This window comes from Caretta caretta, chromosome 11 (assembly GCF_965140235.1).
Source record: "Caretta caretta isolate rCarCar2 chromosome 11, rCarCar1.hap1, whole genome shotgun sequence".
NCBI lineage: Eukaryota > Metazoa > Chordata > Testudines > Cheloniidae > Caretta > Caretta caretta.
Window position 1 is genome coordinate 5,905,682 of NC_134216.1, and position 14,822 is coordinate 5,920,503.

The window sequence follows — 14,822 nt, forward strand, 5'->3', positions numbered from 1 at the left end:
CCTTGGATCTTAAAAACAATGAACAATCCTCCCAACACTTGCACCCCCCCCTTTCCTGGGAAATGTTGGATAAAAAGCCTCACCAATTTGCATAGGTGACCACAGACCCAAACCCTTGGATCTGAGAACAATGAAAAAGCATTCAGTTTTCTGACAAGAAGACTTTTAATAAAAATAGAAGTAAATAGAAATAAAGAAATCCCCCCTGTAAAATCAGGATGGTAGATATTTTGCAGGGTAATTAGATTCAAAAACATAGAGAACCCCTCTAGGCAAAACCTTAAGTTACAAAAAAGATACACAGACAGAAATAGTTATTCTATTCAGCACAATGCTTTTCTCAGCCATTTAAAGAAATCATAATCTAACACATACCTAGCTAGATTACTTACTAAAAGTTCTAAGACTCCATTCCTGGTCTATCCCCGGCAAAGACCCAGCATACAGACAGACACAGACCCTTTGTTTCTCTCCCTCCTCCCAGTTTTTGAAAGTATCTTGTCTCCTCATTGGTCATTTTGGTCAGGTGCCAGCGAGGTTACCTTTAGCTTCTTAACCCTTTACAGGTGAGAGGAGCTTTCCCCTGGCCAGGAGAGATTTCAAAGGGGTTTACCCTTCCCTTTATATTTATGACAGGGGGTGACCTTAACTGTGACATGCCTGGAGTGCTGGGCCTTGGAAGTTTTAAACAGGGGTCAAGGCAAGCAAGTAGGATGAATGTAGGTGTAGACGTGGTACATTTCAAATTTCTATGTGCGCCGCCCCGATCAGCTCCAAGGAGAGCCGATTTTGGTCCATGGAGTTTAAAATGAAGCATTGGTATAATAATAGCAATAAAGGTACATATTTCTGGGCCCCTGATGAACTTTGGAGGTGGCTGAAAGAATGACTTTTGATTTCATATCTCACTAATGTATCTCCTGTGAGTACCGATAGCCTGCACATCCTGATATGGTTTATTACTTAAGAGCTAAGTTAATCCTGCAAAAGGCCCAGAAGGCACCACTTAAGGTGTAATGCCACCTCGGTCCTGACTATGACTCCACCCTTCCTCTAGGGGTGCAAGTGCTTGATACCGACACGCCCTGGAGAACAGGGCACCAAATTAGGTCTGCCTCCTATGTCCACGCATTGGAGGAGAGGTTCCTTCCTCCGTTCCCCTCTCTAATGCACCTACCACATCCAGCCTCCACTAAATTCCACACGGGTGCCTGAAGGGCCAGGGCAATAATTTGTAGTTATCTATCAAAGCAAACCAGAGCTTGAAATATTTCGGTAATTTTTGCAAGGATTAGATTAACATAACTGTGCCCGGAGATACTCATCATTAGGTGATGTTTGAACTCGCAGGCATCTGTCTTGGTACCTGTCTGCCTTTCATTGCTTCCTGTTCATCATAAAAGCAGAGATCCTTCAGTGCAAATTAGACTGTCACAACCCACCATGCTAACCCAAAGCCCATCTGTGCTAAAATAAGGACTTAGTTACAATGGATAAAAACAAAGCACTGAGTGAATATCTGTAGCAACCCAAAGGCCCCGTTTTGTGGTACGATTCCTATTAGAGTTTTTATAAATAACTCTGTGGTAGCCCTAACTCAGTGATGTCTGAGTGGCGTTTTCCACACTACTCATAGTTGTGTTATTAAAAAAACACATTTCATTTGGGTTATTTTTCTTCTTTTTATAGTTAAATTTCTGATCTGATCAGTTGTTTACTGTCAGGAAAAGCAAAATATGATTCAGACTCCAGTCTTGCAGATACACAGATGGTTAACGCAATCACATGATGGTCTTGTCGACTTCGTGCATGTGTGTTGCCCCATTGATTTCATAGGGACTACTCCCATTATTAAATCTAAGCCTGTGCTTAAGTGTTTGCATGATCAGGGCCTCGGGAAGGCGGGATTATTAAAGACAAAAATGGGAGCGAAGCATCCAACTCCAAGTGACCTTCCGTGGACTCTGGGGCCCAGATCCTTACAGGTAATTTTATGCCCAGTTCTCATGGATTTCAATGTGCCTAAATTCCTTTGAGGAGCTGGGTCTGGGTGCCTAGTGACTTTTGTGCTTTGAAAATTTCTCCTTATTGACTTAGTGTAGTTTGCTCAAGTGGCAAAATTTTCATTGAGCTTAGGCAACATTCAGAACATACTGATCAAAAGCTAAAATGCTCAGGCTATTCCGGGGGATAGGGGGAAGAGGGGGAGAGAGTTCCTCGGTGTGTGTAACTCAGCATAATGGATATTGCAGGCCTTGAGCACTGTTTCCCAATGGGTCCAGCTAAAAATATATTCTGTTTTTAAAACTGGCTAATCTGTTGTCTCTTTTCCTTTTCCCTGCTCAGGAGTCAAATAAGTTTAAAAAATTGGATATATGTGTCTGCCGTGATGTGAGTAAAGATGTAGCCTGGCCTGTTCTAATAATAAATTGCATGCTGATCATATTTTTACTGCAGCCAGGGCGTAGTTTAGCTTTAACTGATTGGCTCTAATTCAAGATTTTTGACTTTCAGCAGGAGAAGAATACACAGCAGTGAGAAAAGCGCTGCAATGAGCCCACAGTTATTATATCCACCCATGACAAATTGGGCTCCAGAAAACACAGAGACAATATTTGATGACTGATATACACACTATCTAAAGCAGCTTTTATAATGGCCATCTGCAGATCTTTGCTTCTAGAAACCACATGCTTCATTGTATGCACATATAGCTTTTAAAGTAGATTAAATTACATTTTTAAATTAGACCCAATAATGAGAGACACAATGGTCATCTGCGGTTTATTGATCATTTCTGCACTGACTAAATTCCCAAAGTCCTGCACTGGCATTTTAACATCTCTGGTTTCATATCGGGCACAGAGGCAGCTAACATGGAAACAAAACCCAAGACGTTCCAGGAAACAGACATTTGCTCAGAGATCACTCTGCCAGCATAAGTAGATCCAGCCACTTCCATTCCTTGTAACAAGGCACTATGGTTTCTCTTACTATAAGCATGCACCTGGCTCAGTGTAAAACCTGACTTGGTTTATTTCAAAACAGCTGCTTCTTTGGTTTTCTCAAAACCCTGGTCTGGGAAATGGAGGGGATGTTTGTGGGACAGTACTTATCCCAACAATCTACAGAAGAAATAAGCATTACTGAATTATCCTCTGCCAAGAACCCTAATGTACGCTTCCTCTAGTGAAGTCAGGTGAAAGATGATGTAGGTGTGAAAGAGACTGTTCAGGTTTGAATCTGGTTTAGGGTTCAAGTGTTCTTGGGAATATTTTAGCCCAGAAATGGCAGGAATCTCATAAGATTATTTGCTCTTGTGAGATTTCAACCACATCCAAATCAGAACTGGAGATGTACATCACCTGGGCTATGCCTGCACTACTATGGAAGCCCAGGGTTTGAATTCAGGCTCAAGTCTAACTCCGCTTCCGTCCACACACAAATTGTGCTAACCCAGGGCTCAGACCCAGAGTCCCACAACTGAGTCTGTTGCCCTGGATTTGAGGGGTGAGCGTACCCCAGATTTTGATCACACTAATTGCAACCATACTGTGTGCGTTCAGCCACCACGAATTAATAAAATAGACCACCACCTAGTTAAGGATTAATTTTAACAAGCAGGGTTTATGGAGGCAAGGTCAAAACTAGCTGCAGGCTTGCAGTTTCTGCTAATCGGAATGAGAGGAGGTGAGAAAAGAGTCAACAAATTGAGACTGAAAGAAAATTAGTGGATGGAGACCTTTAATTTGAGTGCCTTTGATATAAATAAGCTTATTATGGCTAAAATTGTGAGGAATGTCTGTTAATCAGCAGTTTATTTAAGTTGGAAGAAGTGATGACCCAGCTGGGGTAACTGTGAGCTGTGTGGTTTACAAAAGTTAATTATAAAAAGACTAGATAGTAGAGTGTAGTTTGGAGTAGTTCTCTGAAGCCATCCTGAGAGACTTTTTCCTGACACCCTACTCCCCGACAGGGAAAAGACCAGCCAGTATGGTCCTGCTGTCAATTACTCAATAGCATCTCCAATTTGAGGGAGTAAGTTGGGACGTTCTAACCCTATTGCTTGTGTCTGTGTGTGCTTAAATCTAATACACTGTCATTTTAGATAAGAGCACGCTCACTTGTATCAATTTTCATCAGCCAGAAGTGCTGTGTTCCCATTCATTTATTCTTGATGCTGCCTGGAGTGAAATAGTTAAGTTACCACTGCCTTGGGCTCAGAAAACCCTGGGTAACAAGTCAAGCTGGGAGCCAGGGTTCAAGCCCCGTTGTTTTGCAGTGTAGATGAGGCCCACACTGGGCTTGTATCCTGTGAATCTGCCAGAAGTAGCCTACAGTTTTTTCGTCCTCTTGACAGTCAAGTTTGGTGGACAGTCAAGTTTTTCCACACTGCATGACGAAGAAAGGACTAGAGTGGGCACATTTTAGGAGGATGCTAGGAAGTCTGGGATATGGGTGGTTGGACTCGGGTCTGCAAAATGCAGTGTAGATGCTGGAGCCACAGGTTATGACCCAGGGTTCAACAATTCCTAACTTGGGGTTACAAATGCATGTAGATGCTCAGGCTGTAGGTTAACTAACCCAGGGTCTGCTAACTCGAGTTCTACTGGGCTTACATTGTGGTGTAGACATACCCTTACATTTTAGTATCCCATTTGGCACTAGAACTGCAGGGCCAAGTCCAAATCTGGGCATTCAGGATCCAGTTCAGCCAAGCACTGATATGTATGCTTATGTCTACCCCTATTCACTAAAGCACTTAAGCATGCACTTGAAGTTAAGAAAGTGCTTAAGTCCTGCTTCAGGTTACAAGCATACTTCCATGTTTTTCTGAATGGACATGATTCCCCGTATGAGGGAGTGAAATCTGAATATTCCCTCTACCTCTTCCCCCAAATTCTTTTTGTCGTGCTCATCAAGACAAATCCCAGAGGGACAAACCCTCCTCCAGACTGAGCACCACCAGGATCGATCTCAAGCTAGCATTTTCTGATTTCAGTCTCTCTCTACAATTCATATCTATTAAAGAGGGTGTTTTGAGGATTAACCAATTGCAGAATATTTCCACTTATCTGAAACCCTATTATCCAAACCTCCACATTATCTGAATCCCTTCCTTGTCTCATGTGAGGGGGGCAAGAAAAGGGATTGGATAATGCTGAAGTTTGGATAATAGAGCAGAGACCCCCCAGTCAGGACTGCAAGATGGAAGAAGAGGATGGGCTCCTGGCCACAGGGAAGGCCACCCAACTATTGAATGGCTGAACGACTCCTGCTTGTTTATCTGAAATCCTGATTATCCAAATAAAATCTCTGTCCCCATGTTATTTAGATCATCAGGAGTATACTGTAACCAGTGTTTGCAATATATTCTAAATTCCTCAGATGCAAGGTGGTATAGAATCTTTCTCTTTCTTTCTTTCTTCTGGATATTTCTATCAGGATCTGGGCCGCATCATGCTAGGCACTGTGCAGACAGAGTTAGACACGATCCCTGCCGCAAAGAGTTCACAGTGAAGAAGATGAGCAGTATACTTTAGTTGGGATAAGGGTCAATCCTATACATATTTTAATTCCTTTTAAAGGATATGTAAATCAATACTCTCCCCCCCTCTACTCCCCATCCCTATTGAGCTGAATTTCAGTGTTCCACCTATTGAAAGTGGAACTGTCATAATATTGGATTGTTCTTTTGGACTATAAAGGGAGGTTTTTTGACATCTTCCAGAAATGCCCTCCCTACAGCTTCATCTAAATGACATTATACTTAGTGCTGTAAAAGCGTTAAATGCCAACAGAATAAATTAATTACAGCCCAATGAATTCAAAATTTTTTACTCATTCTTGGGTTCCTTGACACTAATTCAAACCCTGAGCTTTCTCTGAAATCTTTTGCTAATTTTGTCACGTGTTGGCATCTTCGTTAATATTCCCATGAGTCAGAATGGTTGTTTCAGGGCTAATCTGTGTAGAAATGAGCTCAGTCATGTTAGGAGAAAAGGAGTACTTGTGGCACCTTAGAGACTAACAAATTTATTTGAGCATAAGCTTTCGTGAGCTACAGCTCACTTCATCAGATGCATCAGTAAAGCAGGTAGCATGCTACCTTGTCACCTACACTGTTTGAAGGTGAGATGAGGTTAGAGATCTTCTGACCAAAGCCCATAAATTCTCTGAACAAACCAGTTAATTTCCAGAACAAAGAGTAGCTACCTTTATGAATACTTTCTCACTCTCCTTGATAGACTAAAAACTCAACCATCCTCAACTACTCACAATCAGCCCCAACCTGCTGCATCTGGAGAAGGATCCCAGAGAAGGTCCTCGAGAAGGATCCGGTGTTCTGGAGCAAGCAGAGCTAGAGGGGGTTGCTTACTGGGGAAACTGCTAGTCAGTACTGGCTGCCCGGGCCCTGTGAGAAAGTAGAGGGATTGGCTTTTCTCTCCTTTTTCTTTTTGGAATCCTGGCTCAGGCATGGCTGTTTGGAGACACAGGGGATAAGGACCTCAGATCTCCTCCTCCTTTACACTGTGTGAGACCATGGGCACCTGGTCTTTTTATGGGCTGTTGTCATAAATATAAAGGGAAGGGTAAACCCCTTTGAAATCCCTCCTGGCCAGGGGAAAGCTCCTCTCACCTGTAAAGGGTTAAGAAGCTAAAGGTAACCTCGCTGGCACCTGACCAAAATGACCAATGAGGAGACAAGATACTTTCAAAAGCTGGGAGGAGGGAGAGAAACAAAGGGTCTGTGTCTGTCTGTGTGCTGCTTCTTGCCAGGGACAGAACAGGAATGGAGTCTTAGAACTTTTAGTAAGTAATCTAGCTAGGTATGTGTTAGATTATGATTTCTTTAAATGGCTGAGAAAAGCATTGTGCTGAATAGAATAACTATTTCTGTCTGTGTATCTTTTTTGTAACTTAAGGTTTTGCCTAGAGGGGTTCTCTATGTTTTGGAATCTAATTACCCTGTAAGATATCTACCATCCTGATTTTACAGGGGGGATTTCTTTATTTCTATTTACTTCTATTTTTTATTAAAAGTCTTCTTGTAAAAACTGAATGCTTTTTCATTGTTCTCAGATCTAAGGGTTTGGGTCTGTGGTCACCTATGCAAATTGGTGAGGCTTTTTATCCAACATTTCCCAGGAAAGGGGGGGTGCAAGTGTTGGGAGGATTGTTCATTGTTCTTAAGATCCAAGGGTCTGGGTCTGTAGTCACCTAGGCAAATTGGTGAGGCTTTTTACCAAACCTTGTCCAGGAAGTGGGGTGCAAGGTTTTGGGGAAGTATTTTGGGGGGAAAGACGCGTCCAAACAGCTCTTCCCCAGTAACCAGTATTAGTTTGGTGGTGGTAGCGGCCATTCCAAGGATAACGGGTGTAATATTTTGTACCTTGGGGAAGTTTTGACCTAAGCTGGTAAAGATAAGCTTAGGAGGTTTTTCATGCAGGTCCCCACATCTGTACCCTAGAGTTCAGAGTGGGGGAGGAACCTTGACAGCTGTGGAAGTATTTTGCCTTTTTTGTTCATTTGAACTACTTTACAGCCTGGAAAGGGGCAGACTCTAAGAGTTGCAGTTAGAGGGCTGCACCCCAAACTCTGAACTCGAACCACAGCAATGTCATTACCCAGAGAAGGATGTCTGGGACAAGAGAGGTGCCCATCCTCATGCCAACGGGGTACTAGGGTGGTATAACCTATTGCAACATCACACTTTGAACATTTTTGCACAGTTACTGTGCAATGCATTGTTATGCCCATTTTACAAAAGGGGAACTAAGGAAGAGGGGGCAAGAGGTTTGTGCAAGGGCACGGAGAGGAGTTAGTGTCAAAACCAGATCTCAAAGGCAAAGGAGACTCTTTGGCGCAAGTATAATAAGAGGAATTAAAGGCTGAAGCTTTCAAAGCTCAGGGGATTTGAGCACCTAATTCTCATGATCAGGCTTTGAAAATCTCAGACAACATTTAAAAGAAAAATTGTAGCCTGAGGACTTTTGAAGTTTAGTTTTTCTAAGTGGAGGACAAGGCAGTAACTACCTTCAGCTTTGTCTACACAAAAAAATTGCTCTGGTCTAGTTAAACCAATTTAGCTAAAGCAGTGCCAGCCCCTGTGTGGACACTCAGGGTATGTCTACACTGCGCACACGCACACAAAGCCCCACATCAGCCAGTCTCACAGCTTGGGTCAACTGACTTGTGCTTACTGGGTTTGCACTACAGGACTAAAAATAGCAGCATGGACATTCCTGCTTGGGCTGAAGCCTGGACTCAGAAACCTGGTAAGGGGCACTGGTCTCAGAACCGAGGCTATTTTTAGCCCCTAGCGCAAGCCCCGCAAGCTTGAGTCAGCTGACATGGCTCTGAGACTCGCTGCCGTAGTTTTTTTTCCTTTTTGCAATGTCAATGTACCTTTATTGTCTTGGACACCTCAGGAAGACAAGACAAGACCCCAGGAATGTGGCTTATCCAGGCCACAGCTTTATTAAATAATGCATCTGGGAATTGTCTGGCAATACCTCAGCCACTCGAGGTCATCCGTACATTGTAATTCATTGCACTAGGTGGAGGGCTTTCATCAGCTCCCCATCCCTCCATTTAATCTGGTCCAGCACCATCAGTGGGTCACCATTACCCTCCCATCATACAAGGGTTAAGGGGGTGGGGAAGACGGGTTGTCTCCTCACTATACCAGACATTGGGAACCCAAGCCCCATTCCTCGCCTTCTTTAGGAGGTTTCAGAGTAACAGCCGTGTTAGTCTGTATTCGCAAAAAGAAGAGGAGTACTTGTGGCACCTTAGAGACTAACCAATTTATTTGAGCATAAGCTTTCGTGAGCTACAGCTCACTTCATCGGATGCATACTGTGGAAAGTATAGAAGATCTTTTTATACACACAAAGCATGAAAAAATGGGTGCTATTACCAGCAGGAGAGTGGGGTGGGGAGAGAGAAAACCTTTTGTACTGGTAAACACTCATTTTTTCATGCTTTGTGTGTATAAAAAGATCTTCTATACTTTCCACAGTATGCATCCGATGAAGTAAGCTGTAGCTCACGAAAGCTTATGCTCAAATAAATTGGTTAGTCTCTAAGGTCCCACAAGTACTTCTCTTCTTCTTTAGGAGGTGCCTTCTCCTAATCCACTTGCAATTCTGGTGTATCAGGGAACTGGACTCCCTATGGAACTGGGCACCTGCCAAGGTGTGACACACCTAACCTACCCTGCAGGTTGAAAAGAGGAAGATGAAAACCCCCACACTGCCAAGACCAATCTGACAGTGAGAGGGAAATTCCTTCCCAGCCTCAAAAAAGTGGCTCGCAAGATGCCTCAGACCCCAATCCTATACCCAAAAGAGGAGCTTTTCTGCCCTGCAATTACCCTGACACTGAGACAGGTTCACTAGTAAATGTGCCCAATTCCTGTTGCCATCTTGTTCTCCCTACAAATGCTCCTTGATTTTACTTCCTCTGCTCCCGTCCTTCATGCTCTTTTCCCCCTTCTGAGTTTAGAGAGGAACTGGAAGAAGGACACCTGCATGGAATTACGGGGTGCTCAGAATCCAAGAAGGGCCCCAGTGTCATAGTACCTAGCTCACTTAGCCTACTTGCAAACTCTTGCTCATGGCAGCTTGTAGTATCATTGACCTCAGTAGGGCTGCAGTACTGCCAGCCCCAGGTGTATAAAACTCGGCTTAAAAATCTCTCTCTATATTGACTAACCAATTTATTTGAGCGTAAGCTTTTGTGAGCTACAGCTCAAATAAATTGGTTAGTCTGTAAGGTGCCACAAGTACTCCTTTTCTTTTTGCGAATACAGACTAACACGGCTGTTACTCTGAAATCTATATATTGAGTTCTTGTTATTTGCCTTCTGGTTTCTGAGCTTTCAGGATGCATTTGGGTCACATTTCCAAGCTTTTCTCCATAACTATGAGGGCTAGAAACTTCCCGGTTTGCAAAATGAAAGATGAGATGCTCACATAGTGACATGACTCCAGCAGCTGTGGCTTTAACAAAGCCACCACGTATCATAAGACTTGCAATAAACTCATGAGAATTGGCAACATCGGGACTTCTAGAGTAAGTTTTTTTTCCTGTAACTGGGGCCTTGCAGTGAATGGTAAGGACTGCATACAGGAAACCATTTGCAGGGCATAACTACATCGAACCAACAAATGTATGAACAATACAACATTGTTATTCTTATGTACCACTAGATGGAGAACTTTATATATATATAAATAAACTATATACACACTCAGATGGACACATCCTTCTTTATATATTCAACTCTTGTAAGACTCTACCTGTTTTTATTTCTCTGAAGTATTGGAGGCCGGGTCAGACAGGGAAATAACACTAGCCATCAATGGAAGCTGGTATTGGAGGGAAAGGCTGACCATTTAATGCAACTCTTCTTACTCTTCACAAACGCTGGCAGTCTGCTAGAATCATAGAATCATAGAATATAAGGGTTGGAAGGGACCCCAGAAGGTCATCTAGTCCAACCCCCTGCTCGAAGCAGGACCAAATCCCAGTTAAATCATCCCAGCCAGGGCTTTGTCAAGCCTGACCTTAAAAACCTCTAAGGAAGGAGATTCTACCACCTCCCTAGGTAACGCATTCCAGTGTTTCACCACCCTCTTAGTGAAAAAGTTTTTCCTAATATCCAATCTAAACCTCCCCCACTGCAACTTGAGACCATTACTCCTCGTTCTGTCATCTGATACCATTGAGAACAGTCTAGAGCCATCCTCTTTGGAACCCCCTTTCAGGTAGTTGAAAGCAGCTATCAAATCCCCCCTCATTCTTCTCTTCTGCAGGCTAAACAATCCCAGCTCCCTCAGCCTCTCCTCATAACTCATGTGTTCCAGACCCCTAATCATTTTTGTTGCCCTTCGCTGGACTCTCTCCAATTTATCCACATCCTTCTTGAAAACTGGACACAGTACTCCAGATGAGGCCTCACCAATGTCGAATAGAGGGGAACGATCACGTCCCTCGATCTGCTCGCTATGCCCCTACTTATACATCCCAAAATGCCATTGGCCTTCTTGGCAACAAGGGCACACTGCTGACTCATATCCAGCTTCTCGTCCACTGTCACCCCTAGGTCCTTTTCCGCAGAACTGCTGCCTAGCCATTCGGTCCCTAGTCTGTAGCTGTGCATTGGGTTCTTCCGTCCTAAGTGCAGGACCCTGCACTTATCCTTATTGAACCTCATCAGATTTCTTTTGGCCCAATCCTCCAATTTGTCTAGGTCCTTCTGTATCCTATCCCTCCCCTCCAGCGTATCTACCACTCCTCCCAGTTTAGTATCATCCGCAAATTTGCTGAGAGTGCAATCCACACCATCCTCCAGATCATTTATGAAGATATTGAACAAAACCGGCCCCAGGACCAACCCTTGGGGCACTCCACTTGATACCGGCTGCCAACTAGACATGGAACCATTGATAACTACCCGTTGAGCCCGACAATCTAGCCAGCTTTCTACCCACCTTATAGTGCATTCTTCCAGCCCATACTTCCTTAACTTGCTGACAAGAATACTGTGGGAGACCGTGTCAAAAGCTTTGCTAAAGTCAAGAAACAATACATCCACTGCTTTCCCTTCATCCACAGAACCAGTAATCTCATCATAAAAGGCGATTAGATTAGTCAGGCATGACCTTCCCTTGGTGAATCCATGCTGGCTGTTCCTGATCACTTTCCTCTCATGCAAGTGCTTCAGGATTGATTCTTTGAGGACCTGCTCCATGATTTTTCCAGGGACTGAGGTGAGGCTGAAATGGAGCTAAAGTGAGAATTTTGGACTCATTAAAGAAACAGAAGATCTGCGACATACCCAATGACACTGACAGAGCCTTTGATGAATTCTTTAATAATAATAAGTGCTTTTCATCAGTAGATCTCAGAGCACTTTACAAAGGTCAGTGTCACAACTGCCATTGTACAGATGGGGAAACTGAGGCACGGAGCAGTAAACTTCTGTGGCCTACGTTATACAGGTGGTCAGACTAGACGGCCACAATGGTCCCTTCTGGCCTCAGAATCTATGAAGTGACTTGCCCAGCGGCAGAAGCAGGCCTAGAACCCAACTTTCCTGAGTCCTAACACAGTGATCAAGCCACTAGGCCATGTCTTTGAAATCAAAAACAAGCACATCCTCCCCACTGAAAGGTCTCTAAAAGGAATAAATCTACCTGTAATGGCCCAGGGTTGTATCAGCCATGGAGGGCTTGCCTATATACACAAGTCGCACCAACTTATCTTTAAATGAGTTGAAAAGCTCATTTAGTTTAACCATTGCAACCCCCTATGGATCCTGTTGCATCTGTTTAAAACTGGTTATGTTGGTTTTGCTTGTGCCTGTAAATTTACCAGTAGAAATCAAAGCCACTCAGCCTGGCATTCAGTCCCCCTCTAGTGGTGGATGGGTCACTGATAGAGGTTGATGAGTCTGCTACAGCTTTGGCTAGCAGAGGTGGGTCTTTTAGCTCAGACAGTAGAGGGTCATGCATTAAGATCTTGAGGTTCTAGGTTTGATCTTTCCTGCCGACGACCCACCCAAGGGCACAACGCAACACAAACTAAATGGATTCAAGCCAGGTTTAAACCCGTTTAAGATGTCCACATCCAAGATTGCACTGGGTTAATTAAATGAGTATTAAATCACACCTTTTAAATTGAATTGGTGTACCTTTATGATAGACCAGTCTGGAGGCAGCAGGCCCAGAGATATTTCCCAGGAAGGCTACTCTGTTGTAGTCTTTTCTGAGATAACACACTGCCTGCATCACAACCAGATCTGGCTGGCTATGTTTGCTGATGTGTCTCTCTGCTCAGCCTAAAAGCAGAGTCCACTACATAGTCTGCCCTCTCAGACCGAGCCTTGAGATGTTAAAGAGAACTAGAGTTGCTGAAGTCCTGTTGGCTATTGGAATATTGATATCAACCCAATCACTGAAATGAGGGGGCTTTTCTACTTTTCATCATAAATCTACTGCTGAAAAGATGAGAGGTCTTGCCCTAGGTTACAAAAAAGGAAAACCTTTAGGCCTTTAAGGCAATAAATATTATTTATCATAAAGGAAGTGTTGGGGACACTGGGCACTGCACTAGGTAACTCGGAGGGTGGAAGACCACGAGTGTCGATGAAGCCCTCCTGCTCTAGGCCCGGATAAACCAAGGCCCCTTTGCTTCTTGAACCCTCTGTGATCCTGCATAACACTGAGGAAGTTAGCACACAAACAGACAGGTTTGCACACGGCTCACCAGCCAAGGCCAGCTTTGGCCTGGGAAACAGATAGATAAGGCAGAAATGTTTAGCAAAAATTGGTAACAAATAGGACCAAATAAGGCAAGGCTCGGGCAATGCTACTGAGGAAAAACACAACTGTCTGCTTTAGCTGATTGGCTACGGTATTGTACGGGGCAACAGGTAATTGGTTGCATAAGCTTGTGTAGTGAAGTAGGAAAAGGTATAAAATAGTATACTGGAATCTGCTGCACTGGGGCAGGATTTGAGACAGCTCAGTCTCCCTGCGCCCTGTTTGGAGCTCCAAATAAATCTCTGCTTCTCCACCCCGTTGTGGTCATTGGTGCGACGCATACCGGGCAACGAACCCAGCTGTTGCTTGCCTCGGGCACTCTGTGCCGACAACAAAAGTGAACTCCAGAACAAATGAGTTTAATGTAAGTGAATTACCTTCTTTTTACAGACCTGGAAAAGTTGCCAAGAATACTTACAATGATAAAGTTAAGTAATAAGAAAAAAAGACATTCACTGAGATCAGCGAGATGGCTTTTTCAAGAAGGAAACCTGCTGACAAGGCTGAATATTATTGCCTTGGTCTCATCACAAAATGGGCCATGTTCTCTTCTCAGTTAAACTGCTGTAAAACCAAAGTAGCTTCATGGAAATCGATAGAACTACTCCGCATTTGCAGCAGGGTCACTGAGATCAGAATCTGATCCTATAGATTTGGTGACTGGGATGTCTCATTTGCAGTACTAAGAAAGGTGTAAATTGGAGGTGGGCCTGAGCCATAAAGTTCATCTATATCTGAAACTCCTTTACAAACTCCTCCAAAGTTTGGGGTAGTTCAGATCTGGTATTTTGATTCAGGGCCATCTCAAATGGAAATGGAAAACACACACATATTGGATTAAATAAACCCTACAGGACTCAGTAAGAGTAGAATCCCCCCCTCCCATTGTCCATGGCTCTACTTTGCAGTTCCATGGTCTGGCTTTGGTGGTAAGGACAATGCACAGAAGACTATGAACCAGGAAAAAATTTACCCTTTGACTCAAGAAGTAATATTCTTAAGAGTTTTTGTTCCATTTTGACAGAGAGATTTTGAATCTTTTGGTTCTGAAATTATTGGGTTCTGATTGGAACTGAGGCAGGAATCAATCCATTGAAGATTATCAGACAAATCAAAACAAAATAAAGGGAAGAGGTGGTTTGATCACAGGGTCTAAATACTTTCAGGGGAAGAAAATACTAGGTACTAAAGGGCTCTTTAATCTAGTGCAGAAAGGCAGAACAAGACCCAGTGACGAAGTTGAAGCCAGACAAATTCAAACTACAAATAAGGCATAAGTTTTTAAACAGTGAGGGTTATTAAACTACTGGGACAATGAAGGGAAATGGTGGATTCTCCACCTCTTGACATCTTCAGGTCAAGACCTGGATTTCTTTCTGGAAGATACTCTTTAGCCAAACACAAGTTACTGGGCTCCATACAGGAGTAACTGGATGGAATTCCACGGCCCAAGTTATACAGGAGGTCAGACTACATGATCTAATGGTC